General features: G+C 38.3%; 2 protein-coding genes across 4 annotated transcripts in view; one reads left to right on the plus strand and one right to left on the minus strand.

The window, feature by feature from the left end:
- The window catches only part of thrb (thyroid hormone receptor beta), a 123,904-nt gene extending 106,039 nt beyond the window's left edge, over positions 1-17,865 (minus strand). For all 3 annotated transcript variants that reach the window (XM_062435607.1, XM_062435608.1, XM_062435606.1), the window contains exon 1: positions 17,510-17,865. The gene's annotated coding sequence lies outside the window, so the exon portion shown is untranslated. The remainder of the gene's footprint in view (positions 1-17,509) is intronic.
- septin7a (septin 7a) overlaps positions 1-24,968 on the plus strand; it is a 461,874-nt gene that overhangs the window by 23,099 nt on the left and 413,807 nt on the right. The window lies entirely within an intron of this gene.

Here is a 24,968-nt window from a genome sequence, read left to right on the forward strand (position 1 = left end):
AAACATAGTTAAGAAACACATGAGAACAATTAAGACAATAAAGCAGCAGCAGCAGTTAAATAAAGACCCGTGCTTTACTAAAATAAAGTCAATCAAGTGCCTGATAAAAACATAATAATTAACAATAGAAATCATTTAAGAGGTAGCTGATGTATGGATGTGCAAAAAGTGCAATATTATGGATTCAAGAGTCTTATGGTTAGTGGAAAGAAGCTGCTGCACATTCTGGTTGTTCTTGCTCTGTTGGATCTATATCTCCTGCCAGACAGCAGGAAATTACTTATTATTAAATATTAAAATAAGAATAATGAACATTTCATAATGAGTTTTAATATTTTTTTATAAATTATTGCACCATTTTTTGGTACATTGATTTACTTTACTTGTTCATTTATTTCATAATGTTTTATTTATTTGTTTATTTAATATTGAACCCGTTAGGCTCCCATACTGCAGATGGGTGTTATCCAGTGCATTGCTATTATTTTTCACTTAAGAAGTAACACTGCATGTCTTACTGTGCCGTTTCATGTTATAAGCTGAATCAAAGCTTTAAGTAAATACCACATCTACCTCACATCATCATCTCTTAATACACTGAAGCATGTACAGTACAGAACACAACACAAAAGGTATTAAGGAAACACTTTGATACACATTGCAGATTTTACTTAAAAACCACTTGCATCTGAGCGTTGAGCCAATCACACCCCAAGCAAGCAAACAAACGTTTCAAAAGTGGCAACTCATTCCAAGAAAACCAATAAATACTTGCTGAAGTTCCAAATGTTTGAAAGTACAAATGCTGTTTTAAACCATCAACACATTCCCAGAAAACCAATAAATCTTTACTGAAGTTCAAAATGTTTCAAATTTAAAGCCAAAGATTATTTTCTACTAAGGCTCCAATTTTCATTTTTGACACCAGAGAAGTGGATCCTGATTCAGGGTTTAGTTAACTTGACATGAACTTGAAATCTACAGTACGCTTAGAACTTAGGGAGGGGGGGGGCCTAATGTATGAGACAAAATCTGCTTTTGTCTCAATCCAACATTAAGAGCTGATGGAGGACTGTGGTAGAAACACCAAAGCCTGTTTACTTCAGATCCATTTCCTCCAAAGCAGAGGGGGTGGGTCATCTGACTACTTAGATATCTGTAAATCTAATTAGCCTAATGTGTTTTCTCTGAAAATCCCACCTCAAAGGCACAAAACTGGGATTTTTCTGTGAAAACCTTTCAACAATCAGACCAGTCTTACAGGCCTCTAAATGAATGCGTCTTTTGAATCAATTTTCAAAGTTTAGAGGAATTGCAGCTTTAAATGCATATTTCCTCTGCAGCACTGCTGAAAAAATAGCCTGTAATCTGTAATCTCATCTCCAAAATAAAAAAAAAATTTTAGATCTTGAAAAATCTTAATCAAAACCAAATGATTTATAGGATGAGTTAAAAATAACTGCAAAGAACTCACTCCTGACCTCCGCTCAGAATTAAATTATTTGTAGGATTCTTTCTTTCTTTGCTCTTTGAGTGATTTGAACACAAAAAAAGCACCCACAGGAACACAAGCTCACACACTAGTGACTGACATACGATATAGGGAACGGGGGGGGGGGGAGAAGTGACAGAGGAAGAGAAAGCAGAATCAAAGGGATGAGTCAAGTGCACCTCATGGCAAAAAAAACAGAGTATGCAAGAAAGCATTGGTCAACCTGTGTTTCTCTGCACAATCATACTCCACAGTGCACAGGGATTCCACATAACGCTTAACTCACAAACAAACAACAGTGTATGTAGCATCCAGAGCACAGCCTAACAGCTTCTTCTCTTACTATCAGGTTCTACTTCCTTCTGCCTGTAAGTGCCTGGCTCTGTGATATGCTGAGAGGAGGGTAAACATGTTATTATCCACTGAAAACAACATGACTGCATATAATGGCTTGTTTGCAGGTTACTAAATCTATTAAGCATTTAATTGGAGGCAAAGTCATTTCTGCAGAAAAATACCTCAAGAGGAATTTTTTCTAAATGGTCTCCGCTCTACGATTACTCTCTCAACCTTTTGAACTCTAGGTTGCTTCTGCTCTGTTGTGGCTCTTAATGGCATAATACTCACTGCATGTTTTATATAATGTATAATGATATTTTTAGAATATGTTATTTGGCTATTTAGAAATGTCATCAATGCTATGTCAGTAGTACTGTTCATGGTCTGGGACTGAAAAAAAATAGTATTTGGGTCTTTTGCATGTATGTCCGCAGATTTTCAACACACAAAACACCTCATTATTTTGTCATTATTTTAGTACAAATAAAGACATTTACATTTGTGAAATTACATATTTAAAACACATACTTGAGTTAATGTATTTTGTATTACTGTATTGTATTTGTATTAACCCTTAACATTCTGTTTGGGTCAAATTTGACCCGTTTTGACATTTGACATCTGTAAAAACACCTCAAATGTCTTTTATTCTGAAATTTGAGCCGTATCTATTGACATGTCTTTATGTTAAATGAATAGTTAATAGTTTTAATAATTCTTTTTATGATGTAGCAGTGAAGACTGATGGCTCTAATGGTTATACAATAAACCCCACAGTTCCATAAAGTTCTTGTTATTTTCACTTTACATTAAATACATTTACATCATTATTGCTATGTTATATTTTCATGTCTTAGGTCAAATAGGACATGATATTGTGTGATAGTAGCTGTTTTTTCTACATAAATGAATACACTCTCTGCTGTCTGAAATATTAATAAAGATCGACTATTGATGCTTTCTAAACAGATCTGTGGTTCAAAATTTGGTATGGACACTTTTATGAGGGGATTCTAAGACTGGGTCAAAATTGACCCAGAACATACTACAAGTGTGTAGAATATGAACAATATGCAAGGGTTAAATCTATTTGTTTTCATTATATTTAATATCAGATGTTTGTTACCATGTGCTTTGCACCCATGTTACCTCCACGTTAAGGTCCAGAGTGTCAAACTGGAAGTGGAAGCATCCAATGGACTTTATAGTGAGAAGAACTCTGACTGCAGCTTGTGTGGTTTAATTAACCCTAATTTTGGTTTGTCAGTGTGGGGGGAGCTGTTTAAAAGCCAGGGCTAGAGGCTCCTCAGTTCGGTTTCTTCAGTTTATCTGCAATCTGTAATCTTGCTGATGGCAGCTTGCCCTAGCTGCCCAATAGTCATGGGCCAAGCCTCAAAGGCCCAAACACAGTGAAAGCGTGTGACGCATGCGCTTTGAAGTAAACCTGCTGTTTTAAATGGCCAAACGCACACCAAGAGGCACATCAAACTGCCTTGATGCCCCTTATCTGACCTTGCCTCAATTTGAAGCATCAAACGAGGGTTTTTTTCTTCAGCCAAAAAAAAGACATAGCTCAAGCAAGCTGAGAGAGAGAGTGCAGTGGTGGTCGAGTGAGGTGAGGGAGCTGCAGTAGGGAGAACAAAGCAGTAAATGAGAGAAACACATTATTTTCTGATTGTTTCATGGTGGTTACATTCTGAAGCACAAAAAAATAAACATCAAACACGCGACAGATGATTTACTGTGGTAACAGATGCTCTTAGGTCAATTTTCCCCCTCTTTTCATTAATTCATTACATCCAACTCATGCAGCAATAAAAACAGAAAACAACAATACAAATCTGTGTTGGTTCTGTGGTGTTGGCATTTATAATCTGATGCCTGCGGTGTGCCATAAGAGGATCAAATGAGGTGCATCAATTATTACTTTCAGTGCGTGGAACTTCTGTTTTTCCTTGATTAATTGCTGAGTTTCCACATGTTCTTTTGACAAGTTTTGACAGGGTTTCTTTTCATTTGTGTTCATAGTTTTTTTCCAAACTCACCCCTCTCAAAACAAGCCTGAATACTTTTTTTTCTCCTTTCCGTCTAGGAAAAAAAAGAGCAAACAATCCAAACAGCGGGTGACAATATTACTGCCTGCGTGTGTCCTTCCCCCACCACTTGGATCCTTAATGCTCAGTTTTTGTGTCTTAACTTAATTTAAAAGATGTGATGTTTGACAATTTTGAAAGTGGTCCACAAGAATGCAAAACAAAGTAAAAAACATTTTTTAGTTAATAGCAAAACATGACAAATCGGTTGAGTGCAGAAGTTCAGAAACAGGGAGGAGAACCATGTTTTAACTGCAACTAATGCAGCAAATTTCAACTGTTGATGAAAACCAAGAGCTGAAAGCTCTGAAAAAGGTAGCAAGTAGACCTTGAGTTATGATTTTTTGGTCAAACTTCTGGTGTGGTCCTTCAAATCACTCGGCATGTGCAGAAAGACTACTGGTTTGATTACACAATACCCTTTGGCCTAAATACCAACCACTACAGCTGGGAAACACCAGGAACCACTCATCTGGATAACACCTTTTTCAGCATCACGCTTATGGGGATTGCTCTCATTGGCGCTAACGAGTTTTTACGAGGTAGTCAGACTGAGAGCACAATGAATTGAGCCAAATGCAGAGAGATCCTAACAGAAAAACGGCTGCAGAGGCCCGTACAGCCACAGACAGGAAAAAAGCACGAGAGGCCAAGGCACTGAGCCAAGGAAAATCTGGAGCGGCTTCAAATCTTTGAGTGTCCTTAAATGACCCAGCCGAAATTTGAACTCTACCAAAACAAACTGTAAGAAGAGCCTGACAAAACTTAAGAGGATCAACAACAAAAAAAGTGCTTATATCAAAGCATCTGACACTGAAGATTTGAAGCTTGAATCTGCTGAAAACGTCTACTGTTTTAAGGGTCTGTGTTGGTACTGTGAGTAAGATTTCAGTATTGATTTTTTTTAGCTTCACTTTATAAACCTGCTTTTTCATTTTAGGCTAGTGTGTGTCCATTGATGGCACAAAAGCGTTGCCTATTGAATTATAAATTATCAATTGAATTATCACTATGGCTGGGTATCAGTACTCGATACTTTTAAGGTATCGACCGAAATAAATCGATACCAAGTAGTATGTAAACGTCTCCCGTCAAACGATACCTGCAATCGATCCTTTTTGCACCCAGAACTAGAACATATGACTATTTGTATGGACCTGCTCACAGCCTCTCAACACAAGCATTCTTCGATTAATAAATACTAATAACTTGAAGACTTTCAAAATGCATTTGTGTAAAAATCAAATCATTTAGATGTTGAGGAGTGGTGGCATTTTATGCAATTTAATGCTTAATTGGTATCACTATCACTTTTAGGGTAATTTAATTGGTACTGGTATCGTACTTTTTTAAACAATACCCAGGCCTAATTATCACCCAATTCTGTGTTGGACCCTTTAAACCAACGTTATTCCAAGTTATTAGCACAGGCTTTACACATTTTATTGGAAATGATGGTCAATGGGCCTTAAATGAAAGTATACCTCTTTTTTGAGTTAACACCTGTTCTCCTCCTGGATCAAAATTGACCGGAGGACAACAGGACGGCTAAAGGGTTGCTGAAACCTTCCAAAACCAATACAGGAAGCGTAGTTGTTCTTGGCGTCTAACTGAGGTCCTTATCATTGGAGAGAAGTTGAGTAACCAGCTCAAGGACACAGCAGCAGCATTCACTCTGACTGTCACAGGGGTAAATAGGTTAAACAGGTTACTGACAAACTTCATTATGGTTGATAGCATGACCAATAACACTTCACTGGCATTGTGATTTCTATTAAAATAACAGTACAGTATGTTTTCTATGTATTAACCCTCATGAATGACAACACCTTTAGTGTTATTGCTGTACACTGTCATTCTTTGATGTGCATCCCTGCAGGCTTTAAGGACACGGCTGAAGGCCAAAATTGTATCAAAAGACTGACTGCGGACTGATTCCAACCAAATGAAATATGCTATTCAAAGCCCTGTAACACAAAATGACCGTAGTTGATGTGTTTACATGGGCATTAGTGTCCATACTGCCAGCTGCTGGAATATTGTGTTATCTTGATTTTGATATACCCATAACGCTAGCTGGAGATCTCTCTGATAAAAAGCAGCCAAGAATTGTCAACAGATGATGAGAAGCTCAAAGAGATTGTCTGCAAAATGTTAACTGTCAGAAAATCATTTAGACTATTCCCAAGAGCCAGGAGAGTGTGCGAGTATGTGGCTGATAGACAAGCTACACAAATGTGGACTTTTTTCATAATTTACTTTGATGTCTTATTATGAGGGTTGTCTAATATTCAGGGTCAAGTATTACATGATGTTTTTATTATTTTCTGTTTTGCATATTGACTTTGTTTTCTTGTGATGTATCACAATGGCTATTGTTTGAAATAAGCCAGGTATATATCGTTTCTTAAGGTTAGTATGAAAATCTTTAAAGCTATTGCCACCAGTTTATTTCACAGCTTAAGCCATGCAGTGTTTAAGTGTTTGCAGACACTTGTATATACACCATGCGAGCAGTTGTTTCTAACAGCTGCAAAGTATGTGCAGCCAGCCACACATACACCACCCGCCACAGTTTGTCAAGAGGTCTGCCTCATCGTCACTATCACAGTTTTCCACATGATAGTAACGGGGTGAAAAAGAAATGCTCCATGGCTGTCTTGTTGACATATTTATGGCTCGGATGGGGCATAAAAAGCATCTGTAATCTGTAATTATAATTGGAAGAAAAGTGTAAGTGTATGTTTTTATTAGCATGAGCAGTTGTCATGCAGCCAAGAAGTTGGAGATACTGAGGTTTCTGGTGACTGACTAAAGGCAACAGTTAAATTCATAAAGCTCCAGATGTCCCTATGACTCTTGATGTTTGAAACTCACTGATACTGCACTTCAATATATTCTTCATAATTTCTGCATTATCCATAGAGAGGTCATCATTGTCTTGTAATGACAATCCCTTGACAAGTCCCTTGACTGAATATTCTATGGACTAATAATAACATATCATACTGTACATGCTCAGCTTATAATATATTTTGACAGCAAGTCAATAAGCAGTGCAGTATCGCATTGTTTGGAGTAATGTCTCGAAATGGTTCCTTGCAGAGTTAATTTGGTGTCAAACAGTTGGTTGTCAGATCACACATATCACAAGCTAATGGAATTCTTTGTGTTGCTTAAAGCCATTCTGACATTTTGATAGTGTCTTTTCCCCCCTAACTTTGGTAAGGATCTTGACTACCTGAGGCTGGTGTTCTGTGCATATTAGAATCATGACAGGAAAAAGAAACTCATTTTCTCTCGATGAAAAACATATTCTCCTCAAAGCTTACATAACAAACTGCCATAAACAAGCCAACGAGATGAGTGTGTTCCTCAGGCTACTCAAGCAAGTCTACTCAAGTGACGAGAAACAGTCATGATTTGCTAGCGATGGAGATAAATATACATGGGGAAAGCACCTGTGGTTGAAGCTGCCCTCATCAAGTGGATTGATATAATGCCCGGTCACATAATACCCCATTGAGGAGGCCTTTGGTGAGCAAAAGGCAGAATAATTGGCAGCAGGCCTGGGTGAAGACCATTTAAACATGTCCATAGTTATGAGTGATTTACATAGAGAGAAAACAGTGTGTTTCAGAAACTGCACAGAGAGGCGGCTGAGGCTGACATGGTGTCATTCGATAAAGGGCTTGTGGAACAGTGGAGACAGATGAGACAAGAATACACTGAGGAAAACATTTGGAATGCCGACGAGAGCAGAATTTATTTTCGAGCACTATCTGATGGCAACCTGACCTTTAAATCTGACAATAAAAGGGAGGGAAAGAAATCTAAGTAAATGATCACCGCTCTATTTGACTGTTCTGCTGCTGGGGAAAAGAAGGATTTTTTTATCTTTGGCAAAAGTCAAAAGCCACGCTGCTTCAGAAATGTGCGCACACTGCCTGTCCGTTACGCAGCCAGGAGTAGAGTGGTTGAAGGAGTGGGATGTCAAATTGGGCCAAGAGAGGAAGAATATTCTGCTTCTTGTGGACAACTGTACAGGCCGTGATGTGAAAAACACAACACTGAGAAACATCTGAGTTGAGTTCCTGCCAAAGAACACAATCTCCATTCTCCAGCCTTCTGACCAGGTTGCTGAGCAAAACTCAGGAGAGACTCAGCAGCCAGATGTTTCTCCATTCTCTGTGTAGGAGCGGCTGAGATTGACACTAAAAACAAGAATAGATGGTCCACCATAAAGGGCAGTTCATCATAATTAAGCCTGGTCAAGTTAGGCTAACCTATTGTCGCTAACCCCTTTCAATGTTCCAGCAGTTGGGGAAACAACAAGACTTGGTCTTGAGAAGCTGAAGCATTTATTAGCTGACTCACTTTAGCCTGTACTATACATTTACTGTAGTCTGTACTGTACATTTACTGTAACCTAACATTACACGCTGCCCTATTCCTTTTAAGGAACTATGCTACCAAGAGTTCCCCAAGCAAAAATTGATTCTTGATTTCCAAATGAATGCAAATAAATGGTTATTTGGTGTTATTTTTGGCATTAAAAAAATATTTTTTGGACTAACAGGGGTTGTTGTTGGCCTGACAACCTGCCAGGCAAGTTACAATTATAAGGGAAACACTGACATCGCCAAAAACAAAAAAAACAAAAATCAGCCTCCTGAACGCTATTCTCATGACATGAGAAGCCTGGGCTGACAGGGAGGCCTCCACAATAAGAAATTGGTGGAGGAAAAGAGGTGACATGTTTTTCTCCCACCAAAAAATTACCTTGTTAAAATCCTTAAAATGACTCTATGAATCTATGAATATGCAAACAAAACACATGGGATGCAATGTCACGTCACTAATTTCACAACGCTTCTAATGTGTCAAAAATATTATCCAGCATCGACTGTTAAATTAAAGAAAGTTGATGAAGGTGGCATCTTTGAAACAAGAAACATAATGTGAGTTCCATATTTTGCCTCTACAAAATTACACAATACCACTGGAAACCTTGTACATGTACTAGACACCCACAGATACGAGTCACAGTGACAGGCTGACTGTCAGTTAATAAAAACCCATAATTGCTTGTTAGGAACAGAGAACACATTGTTCTTTGTCAAGTGAATGCTCTGAGTCACACCTTGATTCAACACCTTGATTGTTGATGAGGCGTTGAGCTTCCTGTCAACAAACACTACTCACACCATGTGACAGATGCAAAGTGCGTGGCTTCAGGTTTCATCATCACATTTTTAAGTTGAATTCTGGACCATGATACATTCCAAACTAGTCGTGATCGCTCTTATTCTGTACAGAGAAGATCTAACATCCACGTGAAGGAACGATTTCCAAGTGGAGAGGGACTTTTAAGCAGTGTCAGTAGTAAAAGTGTAAGTACGGATCTTAGTCATGTATAACTCAGTTGCTAGGAAACATCTGTAACACTCTCCAATCCAAAGTAGGCATCAACATACAGAGAAAGTCACTGTAGCGTCCCCAGCCACACCATATCTCTGATCTTTTTCACCATTTCTTGTCTGCTACTCTACCGTGATTTTGCAGTATCCAACAAAGCCAAAATGCCACACAAATAATATAAATCATACTGATAACTTCAAACGATCAAATTTAAAATGAGAAGGAAATATGCTATTATGCAACAGACTGCAACTATTCTTATTGCGCATCATTTAATCAGTATTATGTTTAAAAAATGATCAGGTCAGCCATATTCCATATTACCCATTTTATTATTTAATATAACAAAGGGTAATAAAGTGTAATATTAGCAACCTAGTTTTTATTGTTTCAGTTAAGTGTGCTATGCAGTTCAGTCTGGTAGTTAGTGGGTGGAAATATTTAGCCATAACTTTCCACCACTTACATTATGACTAGTCTATGTTTTAAATGAGTAATAACTGTTACAACCTTTTCTAATAGTAATAGCACTCATTGGCATTTACAGTAAATGAAAGCTATCAAATTCAAATGTATCCAGTCATTCAGTAAAAAAAACTGTCATCTGTGAACTGTTTGGACCCAATTTACTGCACTGGTTACATTTCTAGTAACTGTAGAAGGTTCAATCAAATTACAACAGCACTACTATAATCAGATTCATGAGTTATCAAGTTATCAGTTTAATGTGCATTCACAGGGATGAGGACCAGTTTCGTTTAGAAGATGAGATGTGCAAATCATACACTGGTGCCCACACTATGATAAAATGTCCTCTAAAGTGTCTTCACATGTAATAAAACTGACCATTATGGTCAAAATGAATCATTATTCAGTCACACCCCCTCCTGACTGTTTGGGTCAGTGCAGTCTAAGCGGTAACCTTGATAATACCCATAGACTGTATATAAGAAATGGACGTAACATTGGTTTGTGGAGTGCTGCTCGGAAGCCAATAGTATCGGATCTGAGCAGCGCCATCTTGAAAATTTCAGGTGCATGCTGGGAAAAATAAAAACACGGATTCTACTTATATGGGCATCAGGAGGAGCAAGAGGCGCCCACCTGAACCTGTGAACCAATCAACCTGTCAATCACGACGTAGCCACGCCCTAATGCATACCCTGCTTTATCGTCAAATTAGAGGCAGCAAGGGAGCAGAGGAGAGAGATAAAGGTATGCTTGCATTAGCCATTAGCAATTACATGGGAAGCCCAGTAGAACTTAAACCTCTATCTAGGCATGTTAAAAGGTTTAAGAAATGTATCCGGTCATGAAAGTTTTATGACATCTGGAAGATAGTAGCCCTGCTAACAGAGAAACAAATAGAGAGGAGTAAGAACATCTTCCTGAGTTGGAAAAAATAAATGACAAAGGCAAGATGTCAGTGCATTACAACTCCAAGAAACTGGAAATGCATGAGAGCTGCAGACGCTGTCAAGGTTGTTTGCCAATTCTATAACATGGAAGAAGACAGTACTGCCACTGAACTGAAGATGTTCCACTCTTCTTTTGTTCTCCCTACCAGCAACGTCTAAGCTATGCATATGACAATAACAAGGTCATTAACATTTCCGAACTTATGGCCAATCAGTTTGTGATTTATTTCACCAATCTTGCATCTCACTTCCCTAACAAGACTGCTCAAAACAGCTAATAGAAGTGTGAATCTTTGGGAGAATCTCCCTATAAAATGTTCATCTTAATTGGGCGTGTAGCCTGTATACCAAACATACGTCATTGTTCTCAGCTGATGGGGGCTCATTGAATGTGCCAGGTGTCCTTCATAATTTTTCGCACCTGAACCACAGACAGCTTGAGTATGCCACTTAAATCGTCCATCCTCAGGGCATGAAGCTGAGCTCAAATGTTTAGCCTGCAATGGAGCCAAAAACAGCAGAGGTTTGTCTTTCAAATAAAAATATTATAAGGTCGCCTGCATTTCAAATGAGATCAAATGCGTCAAGGTCCAATGAATGACATCAAGTCCCAGAACTAGTTACAAATTAAAGTAAAAAGCAAAGATAGTTCGATGTCTAGACTTCACACATGGGTAAGTATTATCTAGCTGCTTAAATTATCCACATTAAATCTACATCAAACACTGTTTCTTGGTGACTTTTGTAAAAGTGCAGTAGCTCATTTTTATAAACTTTCCAGTTTTCAATTACTAAAATTTAGCCAAATATATATGAACACCTTAACTATTTGTGTAGTTAGAGCTTCATGTCTACCTTTCATAAATACATACAGATTGTAAATTGAAGATTAACCTCTGATAACATATCATGATCCTTTTATGAGTTAGTACAGTAAATATATTACTAGGGCTGGGTATTGGTACCCAATACTTTTAAGGTATCAACCGAAATAAATCGATACCTAGTAGTATCGAAACGTCTCCTGTCAAACGATACCTGCAATCGATCCTTTTTGCACCCGGAGCTAGAAAATACGACTGTTTGTATGGACTTGCTCACAGCCAATCAACGCAAGCGTTTTTCAATTTAATGAAACATGTGATTGGCCCATTGCCACAGCAGCTACAACCCGTCTGTGGTGGTGAAGTCATAATTTAATGCTTCTATTCACATGATGGGTATCAAATGAAGTACTCGATTGGTATCAGTATCACTTTAAAGGTACTTGGATTGGTACTGATATCCCAGCCCTATATGTTACATATTGGTCCGGTCCTTTAATGTGTGAAATCATTAGAGTTCTTATGGAGTGTTTGAGCATTGCCTCCCTGTTTATCCGTTAGCCTTTATGTGAGATCTGTTCATCAGATTCAGTCCACCGCTTGACAATCTGTAATCCAGCCTCAGTGACCGATTGAACTACCTGTGCTGTCACCGGAACCCTCAGTGCCGATGTGATTTAATTTCATGAACAACGGCTCAACCTAATGTGTGCACAATGCATGAGACGTTGATTACAACCACTCAAAGCTCCAGGCAGGGCGAAATAATTAACTCAAGACCATAAGTGAATATTGTCAAGTGCAAGATAAATTAATGTAATTGCTGTTGTTGGCCATCTAATTTCTTTTGGGGGAAGAGGATTTAAGGTAAATTTTGCATAATTGCAATTATACAATCATACATTTCATTGTTCATTGTGTAATGGTCTATGGTTATGGATCATAACATGTACATGACACTGATAGTCTTTAAGCCTCAGAACCTCATTCTGCTTTAGAAACATGAATTCATACCAGGCAACACTAACTTTAGAATCCAAAAAAGATTCTCCAATTACACTAATAACTGTGTCCTACACAACTACCAGCATGTCCGCCTGTGCTCGCATGCTAACACACACTTGCCTACTTATAGCCAGCGGCTTCATCAGCGGCTGCATCAAGCAAAGCAGCACTGCAGTGTGGGCCTTGTCCATGCTTGTATCATAACACAGTATGGTATCTGAAAAAAGTCTGCTATATGTCAGTCATCACACTGAGGTTTCCAACTTCAGGAGTGCTTTTCAGTCTACTGTTTGATCACTTCTTACAAAGAAGGAAAGAGCAGTTACAAAGAGCTGCAAGGGTAAATCTATTAATAGATTATTCAAGTAGCTGCAGATTAATTTTCAGTCAATCGTTTAATCATTTCGGTTGTTTTTTAAGCAAACATATCTGATGACAACTGTTTTCTATAAAGCCTCTTCTACATGGGATATACACTGTAAGGTGCATCAAAAGTACATTTTGTAAATTGTAGTTATTACAGTTTTGGAACCTTCTTGATTAGTTTTATGTTCGTTTTGTTTCTAGCTTGACAGTTTACTCATTTACTTTTGTTATTTTGTTATAGCTGTATATGCTGTGCTGACTGCACTTTGTGTCCTTTTCCTCTCCTGTCTATTGTTCTACCCAGGTAGACACTAAATCAAATTTGAACGACCACCAAGACGCATCATGATCTGATCACTCAAAACCACTTGCCGAGGTAGTCTGGTACGCATTTGACCACAGATATCTGGACAAGTGGTCAACTTGAGACGCATAATAGAGATGTAAACAGCGATGTGTCTCGGCTGTCCACACAGGGTCAGCCAAGGGTGGAGTAACAGTCTTATTTTGCTTTTTGAAGTTTTATAGAAAACATTTATTTTAAATAGTTTGTTTTATTGATGCTGTTTTTGAATGGACCCTGGGAAGATTAGTGACCACTTTATGGATTATGAATCAAGGTTTTGGGCTGTTAATCAGACGACAAAACAAGCAAACTGAAGACATCATCATGGCCTGTGAAAAGTTGTTAATGCCTTTTTTTTAACATTTCATGAAATAAACCATTAAGTCATTAATTAAGCAGACTAATGAATAATGAACATAATTATTAGCTTCAGCCATACTGTTATATTTTCTGAATCAGAGTATTGAGAGTATTGTATACCATGAATCATGATATACAATCACATGTAGTGATTGTCTTTTAACATAACTTACATTATCCAGCAGTGTGGATTTTTAGAACAAATGAGCCTGTGAACTAATCTTCATGCAAATTGAAAAGTGTTAATCCACACAGAATTATCATTCATCTTTGCAGCTTTACTGAGTTTTTTTTAATAGCTTACTCTTTTTTAACTCATTGTTTCAGTTTTATAGCGCACAAACTTAACTCTCATTATCCTGTCTTCCAGCAGTAGCTGGCAGCTGTTTCCAGGAAATAAGCTCTGATAAAGCCCACTGTACACCACCTGCCCAGCAGCACACAGCAGACACACACAGTTAGCTATTAGCTGGTGAGGACAGTGGAACCTCGCACAAGGCTGTGTGTCTGTCAGCCTGTTTTACCTTTCTTCTGCCCCCTAGTGGCAAAAACAAAATCAAAGAATGCAGTTATCAGCTGTAAACAAATCTACAAATCAAGTGCCAAAATAACCACACACATAATTTGAATAAGCACTGATTCAGCTCTATAATGACACTACTACACATGAATGGTAACACAAAGATCTGCGGCTCAGATTGACCTCGGTTAAGGCTGGCCAGCATGTATACACTGACAGGAAGTCAGTAAGCCTACGAAATTACAAGCCAAAATAAAGTCGGCATGTCAGTACAGGATGTTAAATGAATGTACTTCTGACTTGTTATAAAAGGATGTATTGTACTGAATCATTCTGGTGACCACAGTCAGTTCCAAAGATGAATGATAAGCTGGAACTTAAACTGAGAACAACATTTAAAATCATTGAGTAATGAGTAGAATTATCATAATGAGTATAATACCGCTAGTTACAAGTGCAATGGTAGTGGTTGCACATTTATTAGATTATATTGTTATTATTATTAGATATTGCTGATACTGCTGCTTAAATTGCATTATGCATTTTCAGCTGTATGTATTAGTAAAAGCAAATGTCTCAGTTCACACGGACAGAATTAACTTACTAACTTTATTTACTGGTCAGTTCCTCCCCCCTCCTCACAGTATTAGAAGATACTCATTATCTGCCATTTTTAAATTTCATTCACACTATCTTCTCCCACACAGGTGCACAGTGCCAACAGTGGGGCCACATTAACATTAGTAAAGCAGTAAAGGTATGTTTGACAGCTGAGTAATTCTGCTTTGAGATAACTCAGCTTTCATCACAGCCACCACTGATGGCTTCCAATCATATTTTCTATAATATCATATCTGCAGAGAGAGAGAGAGAGAGAGAGAGAGAGAGAGAGAGAGAGAGAGAGAGAGAGAGAGAGAGAGAGAGAGAGAGAGAGAGAGAGAGAGAGAGAGAGAGAGAGAGAGATGTGTCGCAGCAGAGCTGTTGTGGCAGCAGGCTTTGGACAATCTGTTAGAGGTGAATGTTGCTGAAATAGATCATTTGCTGCATCCATGCTTTAGATTATGTGGAATGCATGAAAACGCTCTAATCGCTTTTTCTTTTTTCACCTCAAATATGGACATTCTTTTTAAATGATTGAATATTTACTTGTTGAACATCCAGTTTTGGCTGACTGTTGCTGAATCGAATCTTCCAAAAATGAATCAAAGAAGACAAAAATCGCTCTTAAATCAAATCAACAAGTTGAGGAATTAAATGGAAAACATGACAGACAATAATATTGTCCAGTAGTGACAGGGCTGCATGACAGCAGCTTTAAGGCCTGACTGTGTAAAGGAAATGCGACGACTTTAGTCATCAGATGAAAAACACCTTGAGCAAAGCAGGAGCAGACGTCCTCACTAAAGCGTTCTATGTTCTGATGCCGCGGCCCTCTCTTTATTAGCAGTCGAGACTTGTTGAGCAAAACTGACAACTGTCATTGGCGGAGGCGGGTTTCCATCTGGGCGAAAAAAGCAGCCTAAACAAGTTTCAACAAACACATCAAAGGAGTAATTGTACCGGGCGTGTAATACAGATGCTTTCCAGCGGATTTTCAGCTCGGTGCCATTGTTTCCACTGCGTGTAGACAAATGACATTATTCTAACACCTGCTGTATGGATTTAATGAATGCTGCATGCTCTCTAACATGAGCCCTGCCCTGGGAGCTGAGGAGGTTTACACAAGATCCTACAAAACAGCAGCCAGCAGGCAGAAGGAAAAACCTTAAATACCCTCAGCTGAGAGGCGATGCTGCCTTCAGTAGCTCCTTGGAAACTCCCTTTTCTGCCTGGAACAAATGTGACATATCACGCATACCAGTGCTTAGTGCTCCTGAATAAAAATTCCATTATCAGCTATGCAACTAAACTATTATTTGTGTATTCATGCTATAATTTTAATCAATAAATAAAGCATGCACACACATAAAGAGTTTAAATGTCAAAATATGGCTTGACAATATATTCATAGCCACATTATTCAACATGTTTATACTTAAAATATTGTTAATATGTTTTTGGCTTTAAGGGTGATTTTATGAATGTGGTGAACATGCAGCTGCTTGTGCTCTCAACCTCACATCTGGATTTAAGAAGGAAGAGAAAGTCACCTTGCTGAATCCTTCACGTGTGTTTCCTGACAGCCCCTGAAAGCATCATCTCATGCTCATATGGTAAAATATCACCTCTCACACAGCAAACTACAACGAGGCAAAATAAAATAAAATAACATAATGCAAGATTGTCATTAGTATCGATTGTCAGCAAACTTTAACCGACAACTCACAGACAGACACTTTGCAGGGGACGTTTGCAAATGCAGCATTTTAACAAGCAGCTTAGGCTTGAGTTTGTGCAGTGATACACTGAACTCTAATGTTCAGGAGTCCAACCTTTAAGGTCACTAATGCACTGTGAAGGACCACGCTTATTTTGCATGCCAGATGTTCATTGAGCGCTTCAGTGAAGTTCGCGTTGCCGAACCGAAAGCAAAGGTTACGTCAGCGACAGTAAGTTTAAATATATATGTGACATATTTTTCAAGGCCACGGCAAGAGAGTGAAAGTGAAGCAGTGCGATCATGAAGTGAAAGGATGCCCTGAGCTATGAAGGCATAACGATAACTTGGGCCCCACGAAGCAACTCCCTTCAACTCTCCATAAAAGCTAACACGAGTGGTGCTTTAGTCTCCTGCACTGACCGAACCTCCAGTCAAATATCTGCTCATTTAACGCGCTTTCGCTTTTTGTTGCTATAACGACACGTTGCAAATGACAAACGATGTAGTTTCTGATTTACTACGAGCCGGTGTTCAATTCGGCGTGGGTAAAATACACCAGAAATGGATAACAATGTGAACTTTCTTGATACATGTTCCTTTTTTCCTGCTATCTCATTCCGACGGACGCAGGGCGCAGTAGCCCCGCTATAAAGTTGACATATGACAGTCATGTTGAACTGCTTGGTGGATAAATTGTGCTGTGTATTGTCAGAAACACACATAATTCTGGAAAGGTCTAACGTCCAACCAGGTGTGAACCGACAACCTATTAGCAAGGCAGCACTGAATTGCAAAAAAAATGAATGTAGTTCGGTAAAAACTACTCACTACCATATGGCTTAAAAACACATATAGCTGCGGTAAAAGCGCGAAAATTAGTGTGAATGTTTAGCTTCGGAAGCGCTTTATACGACACCTCGCTGCTGTACTGTCCGTGTTTAGAGCTGTCATTGGCTAGACTGCTGTCAAAAAATACCCCCCCCCCTAACCAAAAATGAAACATACCGCATATGCAAGACGAAGCTCGTATCCAAATATGATATGGAGTTCCAGTGGCTGTGTATTCCTCCTCAACTGGAAGCAGTGTAGGTCTCCGTCGGCTGGACTGGACGGGACACAGCGGGGTTTAACCTGAAGTGACCCGCGCTGGTGCAGATCAGGCGAGGTCTGTGCGCGTGAGTCTGCGTGCGTCCTGTGTGAGTGTGGACACAGTGTGCTGCGGCTGTGAGTCCCCTGCTTCCAAAAACTTCAACATGGAGCCGAAAACAAAAACGTTTAAAAAATAGGGACACACTAACGAAACTGACAATTGTAGCGCTCCGACTGCTCGCGAAGGGGGAAGCAGACAGCTGAATCACGGACACGAACAGAACAAAACAAGCCTCGCCCTCATTACTAACTCCCAACTTTAGTTTTTTTTTTTTTTTTTTTTTTCCTCTCTCGGCTGGCTGTTTTTACAGTAGGCCTGCTTTATGCACACAGAGCACGAAACATACCGCTCAAACTTACCGCGTGTGTTCACGGACACCAGGGGGAGGCTTTTTCATCTATAATAATTAAAATTAATTCTACAAATTAATTTTTAAAATAATTATAAGCCTTGAGTTAGTAGTGTTTATACATCTATCTATATGTATATCTGTATACACTGATATATAGACATATATACATATATAGATATAAACACATACATATAGATATAGACATATATAGATACAGACATAGATATATAGATATAGATACACATATGTAGATATAGATACATATATAAAGCTGTAGACATATATAGATATAGGCACATATAGATACAGACACATATAGATAGACATATTTAGATAAAGACACACATATATATAGACACATATATAGATATAGACATATTTAGATACAGACACATATATAGATATAGACATATTTAGATACAGACACATATATAAACGCACATACATATGTGTCTGTATTATATATGTCTATCTATATATTTGTCTGAATCTATATCTAGGTATATACATGTAGACATAGATACAGGCACATAGATTACACAGACACACAGATACACTAATTGGTCACTTCATTAGGTAAACCTGTGCAAGCTAATCTCATCCAATACAACAGCTCTGCTATAAAAAATGTATAAAAAACTTAAAGAAAATTATACATTTTCAGTTTTTCTTGACATTATCAGAAAAGTGATCATTCATATGAATGTTTATTATTAAGGTCATAGTGTGTGGCACTGGTTTACTGGAGTGCATTATATTGAATGGTGTTTCTAATATTGTGTCCACCCCATGAGGGGTGCAACATATTAGGAACGCCATTTAATATAATGCACCTCAGTATGCCTACACCACTTAGTACAACCTCAGTAATAAACATAAAGTAGAATTATCCCTTTTTGACAATGTTAAAAAAAATGTATAATGCATAATAAAAATGTATAAACTTCAAAAATGTTGAATTTAGAGCAGAGCTGTTGTATTGGATTGAATTAGATTGCACAGGTGTACCTAATGAAGTGGCCAATGACTGTATATACATATATGTATACACACACATACGTATGCACATATGACCAACGTAGGTCATCAAATTATCAGTCTAGTGACTGCTCTGAATTGTAAATAACTGATTTGGTTATTTTGCCCAAATTTTGGTCTGCAACATTAATCTAATGCTGGTATGATAATAAAAACTGCAGCATCATTTCATAAACGTTGTTTTATCTGGTGTATACACCAGCAAGCTGACTGTTACAGTTTCTTATGGCATTAGGGTTAAATTAGCTTTAAAGTCGTGGCAGAATCGAAGCTTGCAGGTAAATTATTAGTGGAAGGTTTCAAAGTCTTCTGCCTTGGAGGTGAATAGTGTCTCTGTCATGCATAAAAGGCCTTGGCTGCAGCTGGTCTGTTTATATAAGGATGTCCTCATTACAGAACATAGGCCTGTAAAAACAGTAAAAGTTACAGCATGCATAAACAAACCATATATAAGAATAAAACTTACTTTACATCACATGTGCTTTTCTGTAGGCTACTGTATGTTGGACTTGGACGTTCTCCAAGTGTGTGAAAGGTTAGTGACTCGACCGTTTTTTACAGTCAGTTGATGTCTGAGCTTAAATACCATAACATGTCTGATAAGAATATAACAAAGAAAACTACTGTGCAGATTATCTACCACCTCAAGATATTGTAGCTACAGCAGACGCTCTCTGTGACTGCTATGGATAACATTTATTTTGTTTCAATTCCAACAAAGGCAGAAGCTTCCAATCTCATGATATTCATACATTATCAATGTTCACTGAGCTCAGTCAGGAGTTATTTCGTGGTAGTCAACCTTCTACTTGATTTAGCGGTTTCCTTGAATTCTTGCAATTGCATGTATCATGTATTCAAATAAAAATGTTCATATGAGAGAGACAATAACATTAGTAAGAGAAAAAATTAATTATGCTGAACAAGGCTAAAGAGTGCTGTGTCTCATTGTTTAAATTGAGGTCACTGTTGGTGAGAGATAACTGTTTTCTCTGTCTCGCCCTCGCTCTTTGACTGTGATGGACTGACACCAACGCCTCACTTTACTGTTGATGTTGTCTGGTAGCTGACACATGTTCTGCCGTCTAAATAAAAACATGTCAACATTATGCCACAATGTCTTTGCAGAAAGAGGAACAACACACCAGACAACAAGACAGTCTCGGAAATATAAAGATGCCACACAGCAACCAACCTCCATTTCAAATGAATGCTCGTGCTATATATTTCAAAAGGTGGATTTGTAGGTTTAGGGATGATGTGTTCAACCGAAAATATAAGGTGAAACCCTCCTCCTCCACACACACACACACACACACACACACACACACACACACACCCCTTCGGTATAAGGTATGTGAAGCAGAACACAAACACTTCAGGAAGATCGCTGCGGTATGCCAAACCACAGCTGCATATATAAACCACATGACCTGTTGTTGTATGGGGGCTGATGAAAAATGCACAATCTGTTTGTGTCAAGTATGCTGGTTCCTGGGAAGAACATAGTGTTACTGATCTAGTGATCGCAGCGCTGTCAAGGTCACAGGACTGTAACAGAGTGAATGAATGCACAGTGAGGGACTTGCATGCTGTTCACATGCAGGTTGACAGATTTTCTAGAAACTAAAGAGAATTTACTTAGCTTCCCCTTTTTGTAATATTACAAACTCCAAAAAAACTGCTGTACCTTAATCAATACTTTTATATTATCATTCGATGTAGTCTTTAATGTGTGGTTCAGTCTCATAACTCTCCTCAAATCCATTTCCAGCAGCAGCAGGCACCTGTTTTTTCAGCAGAAACATCAGATAAACCTCCACATTTTATACAAGCTGAGCCGACACAAACCACATACCAACACACAGAACTGTGCAAAAGTTTTAGGCACTTAAAATGTTTGGATTCTTATCTTTCATGCAAGACCACCAGAAAGATGTCTGATTGGCCCCAAAATGTATTCTGTAGCAATGACAATGACCCCAAACATCCAGCATCCAGAGTTATAAAGAACTACGCTCAGCAACAAGAACAAGGAGTCCTGCAGCAGATGGTTTGGCTCCCACAGAGCTCTGATCTCAACATCATGGAGTCAGTCTGGGATTACATGAAAAGACAGAAGCAGCTGAGTCGCCGAAATCCACAGATGAAAAATTGTGGTCTCCAAAATGCAGAACAACCGACCTGCAGAGTAACTGAAAAACTGTGTGTAGGTTTGTTTCTGTTTAGATGCACAATTTAATTTGAGTGCCTAAAACTTTTGCACAATATTGTTTTCCACATACATGATGTGTATGTTGCTTGCTAGCTCACACCTAAAGTCAGTACGATGTCTGTTTGGGGTGAGTAAACAGAGACTGCCCATGCAATGCAATCATGACTGCATCCTCAAGTGCCCCTGTTTCCTGTTATTTTACTGTCTGTTATCTATTGAGTATGTGGTAAAGCACTGCTAAGCAAATCCTCCAATACCTTTTAAAGGTTTCAGATAAGAACATGGAAGAAGGAAGGGAAGTGGAAGTGTTTCCAAGACTGTGGACACCTTTTACTTGCTGTTTAAATCAGTAGTGTTTGATATTCTTGATCTGTCAGTCTGTGCAGCTATTATCAGTTTTTCTGTTGATTCCAGGAAATGAAACAAAATGAATCACTTACCATGCACCACACGTTTGTTTTTTTTATAGGAAAGCACCATCAGCAAAGTGGTAATTAAAAGAATATTTAATTGCCAGGTTGCAAGTTGAATTAAAACTGTCTTATAGCAGCATTTATGAAAATATAATTGATTGCATTTTAATGTTCAACAGTTTTTATAAGGGGTTGCTCTCCAGCATCTGAGACCTGCACTGAAGGATTCTGTCTATGTCTGTATCAAGGCCAACATAAGCATTCATATAGTTTACCTGCCCACTTCAATTTATTTCTATTGCACACTCCTTGCACAATGGCGAATGGTGGTTTTTTAACACTTCACTTGTATTTAAACTCATCCAATCACTCATATTCAAGGAGAAGCTGTAAATCATGGAACATTCTTCATCTTGGAAGGTCAGTTAACTAGCTGTAATTAGCTTTCAAAACCTAGATAGCTTTAAACTGGCAAAACATTTTCTACAGTTTTTTTTTTTTTTTTTCATAGGCTAAAGCCCTAACCTGACAAAAACGACTGAATCAACTCAATTCAACAGCACAAACATTTTCAACTACAACTTAGAACCTGGCTCAGTTTTAGAGCACCATTTACACACATCCAGAAGAACTTTGATTGCGGGTTTTGTCAGAGAGAGTCACAAAGAGTCTCATCAAGTGGTCCAAGAAGAACCAGATCAGGATCAGCAAAATGAAGGGGGTGGGAACTGATGTTTTGCTGATACCTGTTGTCATCCAGGGAGAGGATGTGGAAATGAGTCAGTGATAAATGTTTCCCATAACCACTTTGGAACAGACATTTTCTACAGTGAAAATTGAAAGCAGACTGTTGTTCTCATCTCTTCTTGTTGCTTTCTTGCTAGTAATTTAGCTCACTAACTGGCTAATGGCTGCCACCTTACTAGTTTGGAACAGTCAGCAATTACTATTAGTATTTCCACCCACGTAATGGTTGTATGTGGACTAATAACTATGCACGGCCGTTAATGTTAATGGTGTGAGAGTTGCTACACCTGTTGTGGCTACTCAAAATTTAGACTGAGTTTTAGTGCTCAAAGTTTAAAGCTTGCACACACAGACAGACACTAGACCGGGAGTCCTGAACTCAAATTTTGTAGAAGATGCTGGCCAAGTTGTTCTTTCCAAGAAAGGCTTTCCTGAACACAAGGCCCCTTGGGGAAACAAAAACAGCTGAAAACACACTACTATACTGTATGCACTTAATAAAGTTGTTATGGCAAATGTTGTAAAGTAGTTTATTCCATTGAATTTAACTTCAGTGAACTTTGACCTGCAAATTTTCACCATTGCAAACAAGCTAACCCTAAACCCTAACCCTAATAAACTGACACAGTTTTTGTTTCTTAATTAATTTTTTCACTTGGGGGAAGCAAAACTAACTGAAAACACACCACTGTATGTTATCACCTTATAAAGCTGTTATAGAAAATATGGTTGTGTAGTTCAGTAAACATGGTATCTGGGCTTGGCTGTTATTATTGGGGGATGTAGGGATCACCCCACTTCCCCCAAAGTTCCAAATGACTAAATCTGTTGGACTAATAATAGTTAATGAGTATATAATGACATCACAATAGTGTTTTTTGAAGTGATATTAAAGCTACATACCCCCTTTGTGGAGGTACTCTGCATTATTCAAAACCATTCCATTCATATTTTCATTATAGAGTCATTAAAAGCTTGTGGCCTCTAATGGCGGAGTGCACCATTTGAGCTTTTAGCCACACAATGTAGCCATCAGTTTTTCTGCAGTACATAAATGCACTTTGCATGTTGTTGACTGGGAATGTTTTCATGTTGGACCGGAATTACATTAGTTGACTTCATCTTCCTTTGTTGCTCTTTTACCATAAAAAGAATACATGGCTCCATGAACCAGGCAAAATAGCAACTTCACTTGCGTCTACATAGAAATTACATGTTTACTCTTAAAACCTAGGTTGCAAAGTTCAGACTGTGTTGTTATATCTTCTGAAAATATAATAAAATTCACCAGTATTCAATTTCAATGATGTTGGACTTCATTAGGCTTAGGAAATACTTTCCCAAGTTTTAAATAGGTTGCAGGATCAATATGGCCTACATGTTACTCTGGGATCTTCAAATAAAATAAACATTTTAATTATGACACTTCCACTTAGTTCTGATGCCATGTTTCTCTCTATCACAATGTTACTTTTTGAGCAATGATCTGCTGGAAACTTGAGGCACAGCCATATTTATAACAGGTGGACACTGGCTGCAAGTTCAGTTACTTGAATGAGCTTCTGATGAGTAAATCTAATTACTTATGATTAATTAGAACATCCTAATTCATCATAATTATGCAATGTAATCATAATTGGATGAGGCTCAAGCTGCTGCAAAGAGGGGAGTAGGAAACTCATATTTTGAAGGTTGAACAGCAGGGCGCCTTGGTAGCCAAGTGGTTACAGCACATGATACATAATGGCAGCATCCCTGGTTCAATTCTGGCATGGGACCTATGCTGCAGGTCATTCCCCTGTCTCTCTCTCCCTGTTTCCTGTCGGCCTCTCTGCCACCGACATTACTATCAAAATAAAGGCAAAAAGCTCCCAAAAAAAAATCTCTGAAGGTGGCACAGCAAAAAAAAATTTGACAGAGTGCAGTAACCAATCAGGACCAAGTCAGCCCACAGGTGGAATAAGTTGATTTTATAATTTTGCAGTTTTTTTATGTGGTGTTTCGAATAATTGGGAGTATGAGTTCCTGACTAGGGAAATTCATATGAACTCAAGTCAGAACAACAACTCAGAAAGTCAGTGAACATTTTGGTACACGGCTTGCCGACTTTGACATCATGTACAGTATGGACCAAAGTAATGCTGCATTTACATGCTCTTCGAATGGTACCATTTCCCAAGTTGGGAAGTCATTTTTACGACTTTGGTGTGTTCATGAGCTTTTAAGTCGTAATGCGGAAACAACATGGACATTCCAAAGATGTGTTGTATTTTGTCCCAGTATTGTTGCTATACCAGTATATTCTAAGATAATGCTTTACCTGACTTGTTATCAGGGTCAATGCAATAATTATGAACTAATGTAGGTCAGTCTATGGACAGCAATCAACAGTAGGCCTGTCACAATAATAATGTTATCGACTTATTGTACAATAAAATAATTGTTGACATCACTATGTCTATATATGGACTTATCATATGATACATGGACATGACCTTGATCATTTTTTGAGTATTGCCGCACATCACTTTAGCAGCTAAGAGGCTATT

Source organism: Scomber scombrus, chromosome 16, assembly GCF_963691925.1.
Source record: "Scomber scombrus chromosome 16, fScoSco1.1, whole genome shotgun sequence".
Lineage (NCBI taxonomy): Eukaryota > Metazoa > Chordata > Actinopteri > Scombriformes > Scombridae > Scomber > Scomber scombrus.